Source organism: Polypterus senegalus, chromosome 14, assembly GCF_016835505.1.
Source record: "Polypterus senegalus isolate Bchr_013 chromosome 14, ASM1683550v1, whole genome shotgun sequence".
Lineage (NCBI taxonomy): Eukaryota > Metazoa > Chordata > Cladistia > Polypteriformes > Polypteridae > Polypterus > Polypterus senegalus.
The window spans coordinates 53,933,664-53,954,770 of NC_053167.1; the positions used below are offsets into that span (position 1 = coordinate 53,933,664).

General features: G+C 36.7%; 1 protein-coding gene and 1 pseudogene across 7 annotated transcripts in view; both read left to right on the forward strand.

Moving 5' to 3' along the window:
- ncoa3 (nuclear receptor coactivator 3) overlaps window positions 1-21,107 on the forward strand; it is a 273,711-nt gene that overhangs the window by 110,527 nt on the left and 142,077 nt on the right. For 2 of the 7 annotated variants that reach the window (XM_039734687.1, XM_039734688.1), the window contains one exon: window positions 3,153-3,214. The exons of the other annotated variants lie outside the window; for them this stretch is intronic. The gene's annotated coding sequence lies outside the window, so the exon portion shown is untranslated. The remainder of the gene's footprint in view (window positions 1-3,152; window positions 3,215-21,107) is intronic. 7 annotated transcript variants of the gene reach the window in all.
- On the forward strand, window positions 1,362-2,554 carry LOC120514316 (annotated as a pseudogene).

Sequence of the window (21,107 nt, forward strand, 5' to 3'; positions counted from 1 at the left end):
AAACAGTTATACATCCTTTTATAACATCTTGTCTAGATTACTGCAATGCGCTTCTTTTTGGAATTAGCCAGGCCTCCATTGCTCGCCTACAGCTGGTGCAAAACGCTGCTGCATTGTTTTTAACTGGCACAATGGCACAAGAAAGCATGAGCATGTTACCCCGATTTTGGCTTTCCTTCACTGGCTTCCAATTCGTTTTCGAATCCATTTTAAGATCCTTGTATTTGTTTTTAAACTTTTAATGGTTGTGCCCCACTTTATTTGTCGGAACTGCTGCACTCTTACTTACCGTCTCGATCTCTCAGGTCAGCAGACCAGATGCTTTTATGTGTTCCCAAGGCACGATGCAAACTCCAAGGTGATTGAGCTTTTTCAGTTGCAGCCCCAAAACTCTAGAAGGATTTGCCATTGCTCGTTAGGCAGGCTCCTTCGCTGGCTGTTTTTAAATCCTATTTAAAAACACATTTTTGCTCTCTGGCTTTTAACCTAGTATGATATGTTGGCTATGTGTATACTTTTTTTATTAAGAATCGTTTCAGTTCTTATGTGTTTGTGTTCCTGTTTCATTTACTCTTCGGTGTTGTGTGTCTGATATGTTGGGTTTTCTTTTTTTTTTTTTTTTAATTGTACAGCACTTTGGTCAGCCTTGATATTGTTTTTAAAGTGCTTTATAAATAAATAAATAAAATAAATAAATACTTTGCACTTTTCTACATTAAACTGCATTTTCCAAAGGTTCACCCAGTTTTAAATTTAAAAAGGTCTTTTTGAATTGTTTTTGCTGTCATCTCAGTTTCTGCCGTCATTCCAATTTTAGTGTCTTCCATGAATTCGATAAGTTTACTAACTATACCAAAGTCAGTGTCATTAATATAAATCAGAAAAAGTAATGGTCCAAAGTAAGACCCCAAGGGACTCCATTGATGGCCTTGTTCCATGTGAAGCATTCTCCTCTTATCTGTACCATTTGCCCCCTGCCGTTTAAACCTCTAAAAATCCAGTTTAGGTTTCCTCTGATGCCTAGTGCTTCTTTTTTCAGAATTAATCTTTGATTGCTGGAATGTGTCTAATAGGGATTTACATCATAAGGGATGACATCTTTCATTTCTTTCAGTATACAGGTACTCCTCACTTTACGAGCTATTTGCTTAACGACCATTTGCACTTACGACCAATCGAGTTTCGACCTGCAATTCGGGGAATCCCCTTTCTCAGCTTGAGTGTCAGTCAGTGGCGAATGCTGACATGCGCACTGAGCGTACTATAGGCTTGCTATGCATTTTTTCAGTCCGTTTCATTCCTACAAACAGTCACTGTGTAACCTCATTTTTTTTCATGTTTATAACCCCAAAATAGTACAGATGTTGACGAAAAGAAAAATTATGGCATCTGGAGAAATTAAGAAACTAAGGAAAGCTATCGACCTTGAAATGAAAATAAACATCATACAAGACCACGAAGCTGGTAAAACGGTTAAAGAAATAGCATGTGACTTGAAATTGGCACATTCGATAATTTCAACGCTTTTAAAGAATAAAGTTAGAGTGAAAGAGCCGGTGAAATCGACAGGATTTAAAGCCATAATAACTAGGCAGCGAAAAGGTCTTATTAAAGAGATGGAGAAATTATTGGTGATCTGGTTTGACAACCAGATGCAAAATAATATGCCGATAAGCCTTTTAATAATTCAAGCTAAGGCATGCAGTATCTTTGAGACTTTGAAGGCACATGAAGGCGAAAAATCGACAGAATCATTTACAGCAAGCCATGGATGGTTTCAACGGTTTAGGCGGAGATTCAACCTGCATAATTGGAGAATCAGCGGTGTGGCGGCAAGCGCGGATGTAGAAGCAGCAGAAAAATTTGTTGACGAATTGGATGGAATAATTAAAAAAAGACAGCTACTGCCCGAAACAGATATTCAATGTGGATGAAACCGGGCTTTGGTGGGGAACAAATGCCTGAAAGGTCCTATATGCACAAAGAAGCTAAGACAATGCCCAGTTTCAAGGCTTTTAAAGACAGGATCACATTGTTGTTGGGAGGGAATGCCGCTGGGTTCAAGTTAAAGCCTTTCCTGGTCAATCACTCCGAAAACCCATGTGCATTAAAGAACGTTAGTAAAAACAGTCTGCCCGTTTACTATCGTGCAAATAAAAAGCCATGGTTTTTGAACTGCTTCATACCCCCAGTCTAGCATTATTGTTTGGAAATGGGAGTTCCTTTTAAAATTATTCTCCTGCTTGATAATGCTCCAGGCCACCCCCAGCATCTTGATGATCTACACCCAGACGTAAAGGTAGTTTATCTTCCTAAAAACACAACTGCTGTCCTACAGCCAATGGATTGGGGCGCTATAGCAACGTTCAAAGCGTTTTATTTGCGCACAACTTTTTCCCAAGCTGTAGCAGCAACAGAAAATGATGTAGTAACCCTTCGTGATTTTTGGAAATCGTACAGTATTTTAGATTGCATTAAAAACGTTAAATCAGCTTGGGATGAAGTGACAGATAAGTGTATGCAAGGCATATGGAAAAAATGCATAAAGTTTTGATCCTATATTCCCGACGCAAGCTCCTCGCTTATCAACCAATTCACTTTACGACGTAGTTGTAGGAACAGAACTCGGTTGTAAAGTGAGGAGTACCTGTAATTGAAGATTACAAGATCCCATCAGGTCCAGGGGTTTTATTAGTCTTCAGCATATTGACGGCTTTAAGCACATTTTGCTCTTCTGTTTTAAAATCTTTGAACTGAGTTTGTTTTTAATTTTTCATGAGGAATTTCACTTGTTTCTAACTTTATAAATTCTTGTTCAGTTCATTTGATATTTCCTTCTCATTTTCAAAGATTTCTCTGTTTATGTTCCAAAGGTTTCTTAAATTCTCTTCTGTCATCTTTTTACTCAAGTAGTACTATAGTGCTGAGTAGTGTTGGTTGTTTTGGCATCTGTAGAAATGTTTATCCTGGTTTCTCTTTCAAATGCTTTTTTTGATCTCTTGCTGTACTTTCCAGTGTTCATCTATGTCAGAATGATCTGGATTTTTAAAAATTTTCTTGTACAGTGATCTTTCCAGTTTTATATTTTTAATAATGATCCTATTATCCATTTTGGCCAATTATTTAGCCTTTTTGTTTTATTGCATTTTCAGCATAAGCATATTTTGAGCCTGGATCAGACGATCTCTGAAGTAACACCAACTGACTTTTATAGGTACTGAGTTTTTGCTTTCCCATGTGATGTTTTGTGGATACTTCCTCATCCCCATAAAGTCTGCTTCTCTGTAGTTATCATTTTGGTGTAAATTTGTGTGTGTGTGTGTGTGTGTGTGTGTTCAAAGATTTTCTCAAATTTTACCATGTTGATTACTGTTGCTTAAAGTATCAGTAACTTCTGTTGTTGTTAATCTGTCATTATTCCTTGAAAAGATGAGATCTAGACCGGTGTCACCACGTGTTGGGCTTGAGACAAACTGGGTGAAAAACCAGTCATTTGCCATCTGCCCCATTTCAGTTTTTACAATATACCATTTTTATTTCATAATTGTATGTGATTTAGTGTATTACAAAAACAATGACATATATATTTAGTGTGCTTTGTATTTAAAAAAACAGAGAAACAATGTTAAGCAGTATTTTTAATTTTTCAACTTGTATACTAATTAACAATTTCACATTTACAATTTAAGTAGTTGCCTGCAAAATAAGTTCTGCTGTAATGTGTGCATGGAGAATATGGTACATGTGGTAGGAGTGTATGATATGTATCATCTATCATAATATCTTAATTGTTGTTTGTACAATGTACAAAGTGTAATTATTGATCATGACACTCAGTTTGCAATAAACAGTCAAAAACATGCCTTGATCTCTCACTCAACATTTCAGAAAAGGAGTGAAAGGCAGCAATGCATAGAATTCACTCAAGCTCCATATGTGCAAAGCATAGAATCATTTAAAATTGTCCAAAATGTTTCCATGGAAAGATCCAACCTGCGAACATCGCAGTCAAGTTCCAGCCTCATTAGGTCATATGTTTTGGGTGTGCACCAAATTAACATAATTTTTGACCAAAATTTTTAAGCCCATCTGTAAGTAAACCAAAGACAGGTGTTAGTGGGTTGTGACACCACGGCTGTCTGAAGGGCATTTAAAGTGGAGAAGGACAAACAAACTGTAATTGCCTTCATTATTGGCACCTAGACTTATCTTGCTCAACTGGAAGAATCCTAACTCGCCTCTTTTCAGTCAGTTTACTACTTGAAGTTGGGGGAAAACATAAATACTCATGTAGAGGATCTGTGTAAAACTTTTTTTTAAAAAAAACAGGATCTAATTAACATTTTAGAACAAGCATTTTAATTGAGGAAACTGATTTTCTTCTCCCTTTTTATTCTATTTATTTACTTATTTTTTCTACCATTTAAAGTTTCACTCTGTTGGCCTTACTCTCTTTCTTATGGGTAAGGGTTGACTGGACTTGAACCTAGTTTTGTAAAATTTGCCTTGCTTGTATGGAATGTTATTTGATTTTAATAAATTCAATAAAATGTTTAACCATTGCGTAGAATATGAAGAATACGACAGCTCTCCATGACATGTCTAAATCACCCAAAGTACAAGCAGAAAAACACACTCGGCAAACTTTAGCAGAATCATACTGCTAAAAAGTAACACAACAAGAAAGCAACAGATAGCATGTCATGGTCATAAGAAGACCACATGGTTTGCATGACAGCAGGCAGCAGGGCTGAAGTCTGCGCACTACGGATTAACAACTGGAAGAGGCTTCCTTGTTTTGGACATGTTTCATATTGCCATTAATGAGTAATTTAGGTTCATCAATAAAATTCTAGTTTAATAATAAAATTATTATTTGAAAATATTTATTCAATGATGTTAAAAGCCCTATTATTGACTGTGGAAAAAGAAGTATAGCTTTTGTAACTGGTGGTGTTCCACTTTGTAAGAAACAACTTCAAGGCTTTTCTTTTAAGCTGATCCTTTGGCTGTTGGTTGAAATTAGCTAATTTTCATCCTAAATGACCCTATTGGTAAATTAGCTCATCTTAATAAACTTTTTTTTGGCCATCCTGCATTTCTAAGCTTTCTGTTAATTGAATTGTAGTGCTCCTTTATGCAAAGTGTTTCTGTAGTTAGGGACCTGCATATGTCATTTTGCTACTGAACTTTCTGCACATTTTTACATTTTGTGATGTACATTTTACAATTACATCATGCCTGAAGAAGGGGGCTGAGTTGCCTCGAAAGCTTGCATATTGTAATTGTTTTAGTTAGCCAATAAAAGGTTTCATATTGCTTGGCATTTCTCTAGACTCAAACCTAGATATGCTGTACTTAACAGAAACTTGGCAAAAAACCAAACAAATTTACATCTCGTAAGGAGGAGGCACTATCTGGATCGGTTTACTTCAGAGGTGCACAGCTCAAGACAATGTGAAGGGGCCTCAGTAATTATTTCTTTCTTGTTCTCCAGATACAATGGATCTTTCTTATCTAATCTGACTGAATTATTAACCCACTTAACTTCCCTTTCCCAGGCAGTGATTCTTGGCGATTTCAACATCTATATTGACATTCCTACATGGAAATTGAGATATGAATTCCTGTCCTTGCTGAGCTGTTTTAACTTGGTGCAACATGGTGATTTTCCTACCCACTCTGTTGGTCATATATTAAACTGATCTGTACATCTGGCTTATCTGTTGGCAACATTTATAGCAGTGATTTGGGACTCTCTGACTATAAAGCAGTACTTTTCACTGTCTCCTTAACTCTCCCTCCTCATATCTGTAAACTTCAAATTACTTTCTGAAATCTTAATATCTTGCTGAATCCATTTCTGATCTTTTTCTGTTTTCTTCTATTCCATCCTCACTGGATGGTCATGTTGACCACTATACTTGAGCCCTTCCTTTAAGCGTTCAGCTCCATGGTATAGAGATTTTCTGTCTTCTCCTGTTCCATCCTCACTGGATGGTCATGTTGACCACTATACCTGAGCCCTTCCTTTAAGTGTTCAGCTTCATGGTACAGAGATGTACTAACTGCAACCAAGAACACATATTATGGCAGAGTTATAGACACTGGCAATGATAACCTGTGTCACAACATAGCAGCAGGAGCAGGTGCACTGCTAGTAGTTGGGACTGGCCGTGAATATTGTAGACACACAAAAAAAAAAAAAAAAGATTCCCAGAGGATGAGCTGTTAAAGTAAAAGAAATTGCAGTTTATTATTACTAATCCTCTTACTGGACTCTCATGGACTCTCAAGGTGCAAAAGTACATACAGTGAAGAGAATTAATAGTCCAAACAAATACACCAATTCCTGTGTCGTTTTTTTTGGCTTAGCAGCCTTAAATACTATTTACAAAACAAATACAGCACTGAAGCAGCCTCTCCCCTAAGCAGAACAAAAATACGACTTCCTCAAACACAGGAGTCAATACTGGCTTATCGGGACTTTTTAAAAATACCCCCCAAACGCTCCAGCCACTGAGACACCCAGTCTCTCTCACCACTGTGTGCTCAGCTTTTTGAACATCTCACTACCAACTACTCCGGAGTGCGGTTCCACAATTTTCTCCTCCTGCTTCAAATACTAAAAAGCTATTCCATCTCTTGGTCTGCTCCAATAGGGTGTCACCTTTCTTATCCTTGCCGGGGGAGTATGACAACACTATATGCCAATTCATAATGAGAAAACAAAACAAACCTACCACTAAGAGGCCAAACTGTTCTCATATAATGCTATACACACTCAAGCCGCAAGACATCAACAATAAACTTAGCCCTTCATATTAAAATAACACCAACACCAAATTGAAGTCCCACCCCTCCCAAAACGTTCGGCCTTCCACGTACCCACACAGACCGGCGCACGTCCAAGTAGCATGCCAGGTTTAGAACTGGTGAAGGCTGTCCACAAAAAACATGCCGGCAAGAAGAAAAAGAAAACAATAAATTAAAATAAGTGCCCTCAGAAATTGTAAAACTCTCAGTGATGGCACATTTATTACAGACTAGCAGAATACCCGCGCTTCGCAGCGGAGAAGTAGTGTGTTAAAGAAGGTACGAAAAAGAAAAGGAAAAATTTTAAAAACGTAACATGGTTGTTAATGTAATTGTTTTGTCATTGATATGAGTGTTGTTCTCATATCTATCTATCTATCTATCTATCTATCTATCTATCTATCTATCTATCTATCTATCTATCTATCTATCTATCTATCTATCTATATATATATATATATATATATATATATATATATATAGATACCAGCTTAACAGCGAGAAGTAGTGTGTTAAAGAAGGAAAGAGAAAGAAAAGGAAACATTTTAAAAATAACGTAACATGATTGTCAATGTAATTGTTTTGTCACTGTTATGAGTGTCGCTGTGATATATATATATATATATATATATATATATATATAAAAATACCCGTGCTTCGCAGCGATGTCATGTGTTAAAGAAGTTGTGAAAAGAAAAGGAAACATTTTAAAAATAATGTAACATGATTGTCAAAGTAATTGTTTTGTGTATTTGGCGGCAGCGTCACGAAGTTGTTTTCGGTAGCTGCATCAGAAAATGTACCACGACGTCTGACACGCCTCCTTTTTACTGTTTTCTCACAGCTTGGATTGCTGCTGTCATATATAATACACACACATACATACATACATACCTATCTCCATCATATATACACACACACAATTACATACATACATACATACACACACACAAATTATATGTGTATATATATATATATATATATATATATATATATATATATATATATATAATACATACACATATATATATATATATATATATATATATATATATATATATATATATATATATATATATATATATACACACACATATACTTGTGTGTATGTTTGTATGTGTCTATATGTGTGTGTATAGGTTTGGTCACTGAGTGCAAGGGAAAAATAATATTATAGTCTATAAGTTATTAAACAGTAAAACATTAACGTTTTAAGAAGTACAGGTACATTGAAATTACATTTTCTATGTGACTGTTCAAATTTGTACCTCTGGTAATGTGCCTTACCGGCATTTAAAGAAAATTAGTTTTGTGTCCTCTGCAGTGTTAAGAGAAAGGCTTTGGTTTGGGATAAAAGGAAAAAGGTGTAAAGAAAGGAAAGTTGCCTTTTTCTTTTATATAGTATAGAGAGATGTGTTCGCTGACGTTATGATCGCCTTTTGGGGACAGTCGCGGTGGGTCTTGTGTAGACTGGTGAGGCGTCCCGCCATTAATCGGCTGTGATGGCACTGTCAGTCCTCCACTCCTGTGCGTGTCTTCATAATCCGAGCTGAGGACCTCATAATCGTATACGTGCAAAAGAAAGTGTGAATCGCCTTAATATTATTTTGCCGTGGTGTAGAAAAGGGGTCCCGTGTTTGCACTTGTCTGGGCTATAGCGCAGGGGGAGGATGAAAAAAATTAAAAGTGCTCACTTTGACTTAAGGCAGAAGCGCAGTCAGCGTCTCAAAGGCCGGCACAGCTATGCACGCGCTGGCTGCTCGACTTTTGCTGGGCAGGAGACCCCAGTTTTTGCAGACACGTTCATGATATCAAAAGTCTCAGCGCTCTTTGGAGGTCATTCATATATTATATATATAGCAAAATACCCGCTACTACAGCGAGAAGTAGTGTGTTAAAGTAATGAAAAGAAAAGGAAACATTTTAATAATAACGTAACATGATTGACATTGTCATGAGTGTTGCTGTCATATATATGCCTGCCTAAATAAGTCACCTCGCTTTGCTCTTACTTTTTACCGTTCATTTAATCATGGCTAGTGGCGGAAAAATTATAAAATGGAAGGAGGATGGCTTTACCAAAACAATTATTGATGGCGAATCGATTATTCATAAAGCTTGAATTGGTTATCTTGTTTTCTTTGTTAACCTCATATTTTTTCATACTTCTTCTCAAACTAAGGTTGTTCGAGGGTAAAATGAATCGGGATGCGCTGATCAATGTAATCGTGTACCAGGAAATCATGCATTGACAAAAGCTCCCTTTGCTTGTAATGCAAAGTGTGATTAAATGCATTATTTTTAACGCGTTATGGAGCACATGCATCAAGCTTCTCAGCTGTGCTTGTGCTAAGAAAAGGAAAGATTTTAAAATAACGTAACACGATTGTCAATGTAACCTTTTGTAAGTAGTGCCTGGAGGATTCAGTGTGGAGAAACTCTAGAGACAGCGTGTGTATTAACTTGTGGATTTTTCTGTGAGTATTTGGTGGCAGTCTGACGGTTGCTTCGAAGACGGCGTTAGCTGGAGCTCAGCTCAGAGCGAAATGAGATGAATGGGAGGGAGATGATGGCGTGACTCCCACCCGCCTTAACTGTCAATCCCCACAAACACAGTCTCTTGGAATTTGCATAAGCACACCCCTTCACCTACAATTTTAACTTAGTTACAAAGTGATCAAAACTCTCTTTTATATCCTGCGTCCTCTCATTAAACTTGTATCCCGCTTTACCTGTGGGCATGTGAAACGCCAGCGGTAGCCTGTCTATAAACTTAATTTAAAGTTTAGGTTTACACCTTGCTTTCTTTCCGAGGTAGCAGCACTCATGAATATGGTAGTATATGTCACTCGCTCGCTTCTTATTGTTTCGCTGCCTTCTCAATTATATAAGTCATGTTTTCTTAAGCGCTTTTTGGAGGTCTTCCTGGTTTTCTACGCACTGCGTTGACAGTCAGTTCACGTGATTACGTGGGAGGTGTGATGATGTCACACGAAACTCCGCCCCCCACGTCTTTCCAGCTCAACTCTATTACAGTTATTGGAGAAAAATACCTTCCAGTTATGACCATTTGGCGTAGAATTTCGAAATGAAACGTGCCCAATTTTTGTAAGTAAGCTGTAAGGAATGAGCCTGCCAAATTTCAGCCTTCTACCTACATGGGATGTTGCAGAATTAGTGGTGAGTGAGGGCTTTGCCTTTTATTAGTATAGATTCTTATTTATACCTGTCTCCTTAGAAAATGAAAGTGAAATGGGCAAGTGCATGCTCCACATAACATTTATATGATTTTCCTTAAGTGGTGCCCATGGCCTCAGGAGGCACCCTGTCTGAGTCTCCATGAGACCCGCAGTCTCACAACCTGAGGGACTTGTTCTCTTTAGTTAATAAACAACTTCAGCCTGGCCCAATTACCTTCTCCACTGATGTCTCCACCAAACTTCTCAAATGTTGCCTTCATGCTGTAGTCCCAGTTGTTGACACAAATACACCCCTTGACTCCAGCTTTGTACCAGACACTTTTTTAAAATCGTTTCCTTTAATACCTGTGTTTTTTTTTAAAAAAAAAAATAATTCATGTGGTCTTAACACTGACAGTCTTACCAATTTTCAGCCAGTTTCTCACTTGCGGTCTGATTTCAGAGTGCAGCACAGCTGTAAAACTATTCTGATTTAGGTAACTAATGATTTGCGATTTGTTTATCACAACAGACTCTGGGCAAACCAGCATATTAATTCTGCTAGACCTCAGTGCAGCAGTTGACACTGTCAAACATGTCATTCTACTGTCCAGAATGGAGAACATTCTGGGTATTTTTGGCAGTGGAGTGCCCTCCAGTGATGTAATTCCTATTTGACAGATAGGCAAAAGTTTGTTAGACTTTGCAATAGCATGTCCAGCTCAGTGCCAGTCACATAAGAAGTTGTTTAGGGCTCTGTTTTCTAACCCTCTTCTCCTCTGTATCTGTATACTTCCCCTTGGCCATATTATCTGTAGCTTTGGACATTTATTTTTATGCAGATGGTACTCCGCTCTGTTTCAATGTTAAAAGTGAAACTTTGTCAGTACTTTCTTGGCTTACAAATTGCCTCAGTGAAATGAAAACCTTGCTGGAGCATAACTTTTTAAAATTATATTGCAACAAAACCGAACTCCTACAGATTGGCATTAAATGAGTTCAGTTTCAATTACCCTTGATGATGATCTCATTAGACCTTCTAATGCAAAGAATCTTGGTGTCATTTTTGATTCCTCCCTTTCTTATTCTGCCAAAATAAACCACATTAACAAACTTCCTTACTTCCACCTCTGTAACATATCCTGTGTTCGCTCATTCCTCTCCTTTTCTAATGCTGAGAAACTTGCCCATGGTTTAATCACACCCCGCAGTGATTATTGTACAGTATCTCCCTACTGGCAGGTGCCCCATTTAATCTTTCATCGCAGCTCTAGCTAATTCAAAGCTCTGCTCCAAGAGTTCTTACACAAACCAGCAGCAGCCATACTTCTCTATCTTCACTGGCTCTCTTATGTCTTTCAGGATTGAATATACAATTATATTTATAACCAACAAAGTTATAAATGGCCTTACACTGGACTATATTAGTGACCTTTTCCATAACTATTGTCCTGTTCCCCCACTAAGGTCCTCTGATTCTGGCAGACTTGTGCCCTACACTATCTTGCACTCTATGGGTAATAGTGCCTTCAGCTGCATCGCACCCAGACATTGGTATGACCTCACTAAATTAATTAGATAAGCTGACTCAATTTTTAAAAAAAAAAACATACACCTCAGCATTTAACTTACACTGACATTGTGCCCCTTCTTTCAGTTTACTTCACTGACCAGATGCTCAGGATAATTTGTGTGTGTGTGTGTTGTATCACAAATTATTTGTTCAGGCTTTTCCTTTAGTATTGAAATTATTGAATTTAGTATTTTACTCTGGTTTATTGTCTTTTATTCTATTTAATGCTCTGTATATCCTGTATTTAGTATAGTATTTACTGTTCTATGTGGATATTATTTATATCTAATTTTATATATTCTCTGCTTTTTTTTCTGAGATTGTATGAAGTGCCTTCAGTATGGGAAAATATTATTGTAATTGTATCTTGCTAAACGTGAACATTTCATTAGAATTGCAGCTTGTAATTATGGCAAGAATTTTTATTTTCTTTTATGGCATGTGTATTATGAACACATTTTTCTGTACATGGTGTATTAGTTTAAAAAAGTGTTTTAAGGGAAATTTATTTTAGTACTTTTTGTGGTTACTGAACAAAACACTTTTGTGATTTCATTTTGTTAAAAAATGAACATGTAAAACCTGGTGCTTCAGTTTAATTATAAAAATGCCACTTTAGTATACAGTATAAGGTTTCTACAAGGTTAGTTATTCAGAAAAATGTAAGAGTTAAAGAAAACAAATTTATATCTAGTAACGTGAACTCAGTAATTGGTATGGGCCCTGTAAAATCTGACTGGAGCATCCCTGCATTTCTCATTTTCTGTTAGTCTATCAGACTGTTTTGCCCACTCCTACACCTTCATTTATGTAATGTTAGAGGACTTTACTGTGGGTTTTGGATGAACAATTTCAAGGGCCTACATTTCTTCTTTTCTAGCTGTTCTTTTGCAGATTTGCATGAGTGTTTTGGATCATTTGTCTTGTTATCTTGCCTGGTTCACATTAAACTTTTTGCCAGATGGCCTCCATTCAATTTAAGTACTCACTCTTGAGTACACTGTGGAATTCTTAGTTTAGTCTCTGATAGCCTGTTACATGGTACCTGAGGGAGCAAAGTTTCACCAAACCAGTTTTTAGTTTTTGCCAGACATCCACTGGTGTTATTCCAAAACTTTTAGGAGATGTCCTATTGACCTTGGAATGAATTGGGTAAGGTTGCCTGGTCTTAATAGGTTACCAGTGGATTGAAATGATCACAATTTATAGGTAATCTTAACAGGCAGTGATGTGATTTTGACTACTGATTGCTTATAAAATGGCTTTTTCTTCTGACAACTTCAGAGAGCTTTTCTGATCTTGCCATGATGTAGCCACATAATTCAGTTGCTAAGACCAAAAAAACACAGTTTCTGATGTGTATATGAAGTCAGTTCCTGCAAGTTACTTTGCATTGATATTGTAATCATATACTGTAACATGCACTTTTTTGCGTTCATCAGATTCTATTTTTAGCCATTGGATGGAAGAATAAAGGTAGTGCAAGTACTTCCTCTATACACTTTTGCCTTACATAGTACAAAGGAGTCAATGTGATATTTTTATAATTAGATCACCATTATCTATCAGTATTGTTGAAATGATTATCAAATATTCTTGTAAAAAATTAAGTGAAATCTTTTGTGTACCTTTGTGTTTGTTCTTTTTCAAAGAACGGTGTAAAATGCATCAGAAATGTTTTTATGAACCTTTGTGAATATTTTAGATTTCCCTTTGAGTGGTTTCCAAATTGTGATCAGTTCTTAATCATAATTGGTAAATTTTGTTTACAAATCTGTTGGAAATATCAATGTCTGAAAATGTACAATAAGCAAAACACTGGTGTTGGGAAAGTTACTCAGCAAAAGTAATGTTACTTTTTACTTATTGCACAATATTACTTATTACTTCGTAGGAAACGTAATCAGTTACATTACTCATTATATTACTATATTTCGATGGCCAACCACCACCACCACCTCCCTTAATAACAGGGTCATACATCTAGCTTCTTTTAACAAATAATCCACTTTATTGGTACAATTAACTTTGTAGAGAGTTAAATGAAAAATTATAAATATATAAAGTACTAGTCTCTCCTGACATTTTTCCTAAAGTATTCTCACAGTAAAAAGCAGCTTAATGATTTTACCAGACATTTACAAAACATTAAATGTTGCTTTATATTTATTTTACCAATAATGTGTTGAAACAAAAGTTACTCATCTGTGGAAATAGGTAACATCTCTACAGTATAATCAGTGAGAGTGTCCTGTTTTGAAATCCAGTTTTAGCTGTTTAGCTGGAGTTCATGCATTACTAGCCATAAAGAACTCCCTGTGAGTGCCATCGTATTTTTTCTACAAGTTTCACATTACTGCTGTGCTGCCATGTCAGATGCTTTAATAAATTCAGCATATTTTTCATGGTTGAAAGCATTTTGCTGCCAGGACAAAGTTTACAATGGATTACAATGTTCTTTGCACTTTGAGACAAACTCAGAATAATAACAGTTCTTCAAATTTTTGAAAGTATTCTTCTCAAACTCATCCTCTGTCATTGTGGAGTTTTTTTATGTTATACTGCCCAGATCTATGATGCATGCAATAATAAATTAGCCTACACAGGACCGAAAAACAAAAATTTTTTGCTTTCTATTAACACAGTGTTAGTTGGATTAGTAACTGTAATATTACGGTTTTGGATATTGTAATCCCTTATACTTCTTGTTAATGGGGAAAGTAGTAATAATACAGTAACTCATTACTGAGTAGCAAATTATCATGTTAGAACTGATGTTCTCTCCAACAAAATTTTGTTGTTCATCATAAGTTACTTGTTTAACATTTAATAGACAGACTATGCAAGAGTGAAACTTTATACTAAAAGTTCACATTACTACTTTGTAAAAAAAAAAAAAAAAAATCCTACTATACAAACGCTCCAGCAGTTAAGTGTACTTGAGTTATGCTATATGGTTTCTTTAGTGCCTAGATGGCTTATAATAAGCAACATATTACAGCAAGATATTAGGGAATTCACTATGCTCTTGTATATGTGACAATAAATATCTCTAATCTATACTAATAAAAGGCAAAGCCCTCACTGACTAACTGACTGACTCACTGACTCATCACTAATTCTCCAACTTCCCGTGTAGGTAGAAGGCTGAAATTTGGCAGGTTCATTCCTTACAGCTTCCTTACAAAAGTTGGGCAGGTTTCATTTCGAAATTGTACGCGTAATGGTCATAACTGGAGGCTTTTTTTCTCCATATACTGTAATGGAGTTGAGCTGAATGGCCGTGGGGGGCGGAGTTTCGTGTGACATCATCACGCCTCCCACGTAATCACGTGAACTGACTATCAACACAGTACGTAGAAACCCAGGAAGCGGTCATAAAAGCGCTGAAGAAAACATGCATTATATAATTGAGAAGGCAGCGAAACAATAAGAAGCGAGTGACTGACATATACAACCATATTCATGAGTGCTGCTACTTCGGAAACAAAGCACAGTGTAAACCTACAGTTTAAATTAAGTTCATAGACAGGCTGCTGCTGGCGTTTGTAATTTAGTGCCTGCCCATATAAGGCCGTCCGTCAGCGGCAATCCAATAGAAACACTGCCGCTAAATATTCACGGGTGAAGGACTGTGCTTATGCAGAGGAAGATGAGATGGTCAGGGTGGTGTTTGGCACAAGCTCAGCGAAACTGCGAGTGAAACTTTTAAGTGCCGGGTCTTAGCTAACATTACATACAGCCGTGGACATCACACGAGATGGCACCAGCACAGCTGGGAACCTTCGATGCATGAACACCAAGCGGTTCACGTGAACTGACGCAGTGCACAGACAAAAGGCAGCAGTTCCAAAGAGTGCTGAACAAAAACCGAATTACGCAATTGAGAAGGCAGCAAAAAAATTTGAAGCTTCTGATACATACAAGCATATTCATAAGTGCAGCTACTGCGGAAACAAAGCACACGGTGGAAAAAGTCAATGTCCCGCTAAAGGAAGACAGTGTAAAAAACCCGTGCATGCAGTGTGTCACATCTCAGATAAAGAGGAAGACGAGCTGTTTATTGATGCAGTAAGAAACGAATCGATGAATGAAACCTCTTATCTTTACAACGATTGACAAACGCAGAATGTAACTTGAACACAACACGTCGTACAAATACGACCCTGATTGAAAGAAATAATGATAATTAAATCCTTGATGACAGCAAAACTCAATAACACTCACAAAACAATTACTGTATATTGACAATCATGTTACGTTATTTTTAAAATGTTCCCTTTTCTTTTTCATAACTTTTTAACACACAACTTCTCCGCTGCGAAATGTGGAGATATATATATATATATATATATATATATATATATATATATATATATCCCGATCTACATACTCTCAAATAGACAAGCCAAACGCCGTGGCGCAATTGTAGAGGCTTTGCCTCTAGCGACGACATCCGAGGTTCGATTCCTGAGAATGGATGCACTGAGTATGTACGCACGCTTCCCGATTCATTTTACCCTCACATCTCCTTGGTTTGGGACGTATGAAAAAATATGCGGTTAACGCAGAATCGTGTTACGTTATTTTTAAAATGTTTCCTTTTCTTAGCACAAGCACAGCTGAGAAGCTTCGATGCATGTACTCCATATCACGTTAAAAAAAATAATGCATTTAATCACACTTTCAATTCCAAGCAAAGGGGAACTTTTGTCAATGCATGATTTCCTGGTACATCGATTACACTGATGCACACATCACAGCTACAAAAATGTTAGAGTCGGAATAAAGCGCGTTCCTACGACTGATCGGAGGAAAATTTCATTTCAAAAGACTACCTGACCGAAGCCTTGATAAAAGCATGGTTTTGTGCAAGCAAAATTATCTGCATTACAGAAAGCGGACTTTGTGGCTCTTACTGGGGATCATTGGACTTCCGTGACCGTTAGTAATTCTAATTACATCTAATTACAAAATGTTCAATAATCACACTGTTTTAGCCTAATTTACAAAATAATTTTGGTTAAAGTTACTCAGAGTTTAAAGATTAAGTTGGTCAAATTAACTTTTATGTTTCTGACTTGCAGTTTTTTTTCTTAAAAAAGTACTTTATGTTGAAATTTTGGTTATTATTATTTAAAGACAATACCATTCTGAAAATGTACTTAAGGTACTTAAACTACCACTTTATTTTTAAGTCTGCCCAATTTCAGCCAGGGATGATATTTATGTTTCTGTTTTGAATTGAAATGCAGTTTAAAAGCATTTTTTTTTTTCCAGAAATTAAAAGAGCTTGAGTTTACAATATTCATGTCCATGTCTATTATTTGATTCTGTAAGCCCACTAAAACCCTTTTAAATTAAAAAAAAAAAACATTTGCGATTTGGGGCAGATTTTCATGTGTGATTACATACGATTAATCAAGATTAATTATTACACAGCCTCTAATTAATTGGATTAATTTTTTTGATCGAGTCCCACCCCTAATATATATATGTAGATATATATTTGTAGATATGTATATATATGTGTATATACAGTACATATGTAAATTTGTATATGTATATATTTATGTGTGTGTGTGTGTGTGTGTATATATATATATATATATATATATATATATATATATATATATATATATATATATATATATATATATATATATACAGTATATACTGCTCAAAAGAATTAAAGGAACACTTTTTAATCAGAGTATAGCATAAAGTCAGTGAAACTTATGGGATATTAATCTGGTCAGTTAAGTAGCAGAGGGGGTTGTTAATCAGTTTCAGCTGCTGTGGTGTTAATGAAATTAACAACAGATGCACTAGAGAATCAACAATGAGATGACCCCCAAAACAGGAATGGTTTAACAGGTGGAGGCCACTGACATTTTTCCCTCCTCATCTTTTCTGACGGTTTCTTCACTAGTTTTGCATTTGGCTACAGTCAGTGTCACTACTGGTAGCATGAGGCGATACCTGGACCTTACAGTGGTTGCACAGGTAGTCCAACTTCTCCAGGATGGCACATCAATACGTGTCATTGCTAGAAGGTTTGCTGTGTCTCCTTGCACAGTCTCAAGGGCATGGAGGAGATTCTAGGAGACAAGCAGTTACTCTAGGAGAGCTGGAGAGGGCCATAGAAGGTCCATAACCCATCAGCAGGACCAGTATCTACTCCTTTGGGGAAGGAGGAACAGGATGAGCATTGCCAGAGCCCTACAAAATGACCTCCAGCAGGCCACTGGTGTGAATGTCTCTGACCAAACAACCAGAAAGACTTCATGAGGGTGACCCAAGGGCCCCATGTCCTCTAATGGGCCCTGAGCTCACTGCCCAGCAGCATGCAGCTCGATTGGCATTCGCCATAGAATACCAGAATTGGCAGATGCACCACTGGTGCCCTGTGCTTTTTACAGATGAGAGCAGGTTCACCCTAAGCAACGTGACAGAAGTGAAAGGGTCTGGAGAAGCCATGGAGAACATTATGGTGCCTGTAACATCATTCAGCATGAGCAGTTTGGTGGTGGGTTAATGATTGTCTGGGGAGGCATATCCATGGAGGGTCACACAGACCGCTACAGGCTTGACAAAGGCACCTTGGCTGCCATTAGGTATCAGGATGAAATCCTTGGACCCATTGTCAGACCCTATGCTGGTACAGTGGCTCCTGGTGCACGACAATTCCTGGCCTCATGTGGTGAGAGCCCCTGTGATTTTCATGATCACACCTGTTAGAACACAGTCCATTCTGTTTTCTGATTTTTGATCTTTTCAGGCTTGCGGGTGGCAAAATTTTGTCTAATAATTGTTTGTACCTAAGATGGAATCAGAGATCAATATGGCTGGTAGAAAATAAAAAGCCCCAGTATTTGAGATTTTTGAATGCAATCATTATAAGGTCACTGCTGTTGGAGCAGGGTATGTTGTGTGCTGTAGACATTTAGAGTAAAAAACCCTCATACCTTAATATTCACCTAAATTTCATTACAAATTGACCCATTCTTGGCAATAAAAGGAAAAAAGTGCCAACAGTCCGCACAGATTTTTTCGGCACAAATGACATTAAAAATATTTAAAAAATTATAAAATTGTTTTAAATTGTTCATATTCAGTACCTGGTTTTGATTATGCTTGTTTTTATCAGACAAAAACAAAACCAAATAGTTAACTGTGTTGTGTAATGTAGTAAGCTTCCACTAACATTAACTCGTATCCAAACCTGTTAGGTGTACAGTTCTGTCTCATTGTGACACAAAAACTAAACTCCATATAAGCTTTTTAACCATACCATAATTACTAAAACTGAAACTAATATATATGTAAAAATAAAATAGAAATGTCTTTGTAAAATAAAAACTAAATTAAAACTAAAAATACATGATGAATGAAAACTAAAACTAAACTGAATTTCCAAGTAAGGTCAGAAAAAATATAACTACTATAAAAAGGCGAAACTGCTGACCAAAACAAACCTTAACACTAGAATCTCTCATGCCTGCGAAAAAAAGCCATAATGTTGGGCCATATTAAATTCCTTCACACCTTGTCATCAGTGTCTTGCAAATGTGTCGATCAGCACTGGCAGCACGCAGCCTACTCACTCCTCCTCCCACGGAGGCAGCTGAAGTCAACTCAGACGTCTCTCTATCTGGCAGTCAGGTGTTTGGAATTGTATTGGGTAAATAATATGTCGTTTTTTGGGATAAATAAATTTCATGTGTATTACGTATCTACAATGATCTGGGTAAATATAGGATGGCAAGAAATGTTGAACACATAACTAAAACAGAAAATGTTTTGTCTTAGTATAATAATGACATAATTCAGATGTGAAGTGTATAATGTGTGAAGACTTAAGTCCAAATTTCAAATAAACACTTTTACAAAAGATATAACAAAACAAGTGCACCTTTATTCAAGAGTAAACCCAAAGAAAAAAAATCATTTAATTTACATGTTGCTGTCAATGAGTAAAAACCTAAGGCCAAATATCAGCCAACGTGTCTAGTTGGCTGGTGCAGAGGTAAGAACTGCTATCTTGGAATCAAGAGCTTGTGAGTTTGAGTCCGTGTTATTCCCGCTTTGAGTAGTGAGCTGCTGTTATTATTACTATCATATAATAAAAACATACAGTTGATTTCAGTCTGTAACACCCTGTGTAAATTTTTGCTACCTGTAAAAGATAGTGCTGAAGGGATATAAGCAGACATACAAATGCTGGTGAATCATTTCTTCACGGTATCTTGTTGCCACTTGAATTTTTTTTATTCTTGAATAAAAGCACAGTTGTTTTGTTATACCTTTGTGAAAATGTTTATTTTATATTCCAGTAACCACTTAAACAACTTCCAGTCTTCTCTGTTTCTCTCATGCATGCACACAAACATTCATGCATGAAAATGTCAGTATTTGAAAGCACTGTGTCATATGAACATGAGTTGTCATTTGAACATGATGGTTCTTTTTCTAATCTTGCCCAAGCTCCACATTATGGTGCATGGTAATGAGCAGGCATGTCAAACTCGCTACCATTGGTGGGCCTTTTCGACTGCCATATGTGCGTCAGCGGGCCGCACTGTAACAAATACTATTATACAAAGTTACTGTAGCTTTCTTTCCAATACTGAAATCTTTAAAAAATGTAACACTTAAAGTTTAAAGAAAAGCAATTTATTTCCATACAATCTCCGTACAACAGCGTACAATTAGAGTCTTAGCCTCTTAGCTAGGTCCTTATATTATTATATTATATTCGTTATATTATATTCATTGTTTATATAGGAGTCTTACAGTGTGAGATTTATTTCTTTTGTCCCGACACTTGGCATCTCTATTTAGTAACCAGTTTGTCAATATCAGGCTTGAAATCCTGTGCAGCTGCAACTTTTATGAGGGATGAAAGGTGCTCGACAGTAAGTCTTGAGCGATGCGGGGTTTTGGTAGCATTCATTAACGAAAACAATTGCTCACAAAGGTAAGTGCTTCCAAACATAGACAGTACTCTCGATGCCAACCTATGGATCTGCACATACGAGGGAGGCAGGTAAGCATACAAGCCTGGCACACCAACTTCGTTGTATTTTGCCATCAGAATAGAATCTGACTGCAGTTCAATCAACTCCATTTGGATATTCTCAGGCGCATTCTCAATGTTGTAAGAGTATGGTGACATAAACAGCATAAAGGCCTGTTCGTGTGAACTGAAATTGCAAAATGCTCACTGAATTCATTGCTCAGTAATACATGTTGGAAAACAAATCCTTCAAAAATCAAATTAACTTTACTGAGTTTACTTCAAAGTTTATATTGTAAAATAAGCCGATATGCAAAAAGCCCCCTGACCTACACTAATTTTACAAACTGAAAATCACAAAAATATGTTAATAAACAACTCAAATTTCTTGCGTCCACTTCAGATCTTCAGCTGTAGTCTGCACTAGCTGTTCATTACAATACTAGCCCAAAATTACATAAAACTAGAGCAAAAAAAGTGATAATATGCGAGCTATTACTACTCGTGATGGTCAGTTCTG